This window comes from Octopus bimaculoides, chromosome 16 (assembly GCF_001194135.2).
Source record: "Octopus bimaculoides isolate UCB-OBI-ISO-001 chromosome 16, ASM119413v2, whole genome shotgun sequence".
Lineage (NCBI taxonomy): Eukaryota > Metazoa > Mollusca > Cephalopoda > Octopoda > Octopodidae > Octopus > Octopus bimaculoides.
In genome coordinates, this window is record NC_068996.1 from 29,185,416 (window position 1) to 29,187,209 (window position 1,794).

Sequence of the window (1,794 nt, forward strand, 5' to 3'; positions counted from 1 at the left end):
TGCTTCATCTGCAATCCCGCTCCACCAACACCACATAGCTCATCACAGCCCATAATACCACACGCCCCCCTGATCTACAGATCACTCAACCGGCTTTCCCACTCACTCCTCGCTCCCGAACTACCTTAATTGGTTTCATAATCAGCCAACCAGGGAGGAGGGTGCCACTCCCTCTGTGGTCACTGTGCGATGCCGGGACTGGCCTAAGTTCCTGGCACGCTGCCGCTGGCTTCTTCATCTTGCCTACTGCTGCTGGTTCCATCCTCTGAGGCATTGACAATCTTCCGCACATCCAAAACATGGCGTGGCATACCATCGACAGAGACGGTGTTCTTCGAATTGATGGAGGTTATTGTTCCTTTATCCCATTGTGATGTACGCCGTGCATTTGGGATTTTTACCCAAACTTCTTCCCCGACCTGCACAAAGGTGTGCTCTTCCTCTCCCCTGAGTCACATTGATGCAATACACGGATGCCTCCACTCGTACCTGAATATTGCCCTGTGTGGCACCGACTCCTCAGCCTGTCCTGACCTGGGCGACATATTGTACCAAAATACGGCCTCGATTGGCGAAATGTGGCCCCTCTCTGCCATGGTCTTGCTGGTGCAATGATGCCTTTCCACCACTCCATTTCCACTTGGCTGGTATGCCGCCCTGAAGAAGTGGCTGATCTGCCGCCCATCAAGCATTTCTTTCAGCACCTCCGAGCGAAATGCAGTGCCATTATCCAGAAGCAGCTCATCCTTGGGGCCTCGTTCCAGGAATATCTCATTTAATACTCATGCGATTTCCTCTGCAGTCCCCGTCTTCATCTCCCTCCATATGGCCAACTGCCCTGGTCCGCAGTCAACTATTGAGAGGTACGTCCCCTGCCGGTAGTGTGTTATGTCCACCGCCAGTCGTTTCCAGTTGTGGTCCACTGGAATACTTCCTGCCTCATGTACGCCAGGAGAAGGGTCAATAGACTGGCACCTGTCACAGCTACTAACCACTCTCTGCGCGCTCTGTCTTGTTACCTTGGAGTCGACTTACCTGGCTAGGAACAATGTCCTGTCCACTCCCATGTGATGCATGGTATGCAGTCTCCTCAACTCCGAGTCACTCAGACAGCATACTGCAGCCACAGCCTACTGCAGCCACAGCCTACTGCAGCCACAGCCTACTCCGCATCCTCTGGCACCTGCAATCAGGCTCGCTTTACCCTGGTTAGGATGTCTGCCCTGTTCTTTTTGGAAGGCACAAAAATTACGCTCAGCTTCAGATTGAACTCAGCGGTTAGCTCACGCAGTATCCCCAATCGAGGCTTTACCAACATCACTACGGCCCCTTTGGTTCACACCCTCCGCTCATTGATGATGACTGCCATCATCCAACCAAACACAGTGGCCGAATTGGTCCTAATTTCTATGGTGCGCAGCCCCCACTTCAAGGCCAGGTTCACCCCCTTCAACATGGCATCCAACTCCGCCACATTGATATGGTTGCAATCATCCATCTTCCTGAGCCAGGCTGCATCTTCCACCACAGTGCCTCCCATTTCCAAGACAATCCCTATTGCGATGCTGCTGGCGTCACACCAAACGATCCCGCTCTTTGATTTGGGAACATACCAACTGCCCCTCACTGGATCCTCTGCTCTCACTCTGACCAAGACTTCCTGCATCATGTCGGTCGTTTTCTCCCCTACTCTGTCATTCCACTTTGCACCTTTGGCTCGTCTCTTGATGAAGCTACATGCTGTTCGGAGCCATCCTGCAACCGGGTAGTGTCCCACCAGCTTCCCACACATCG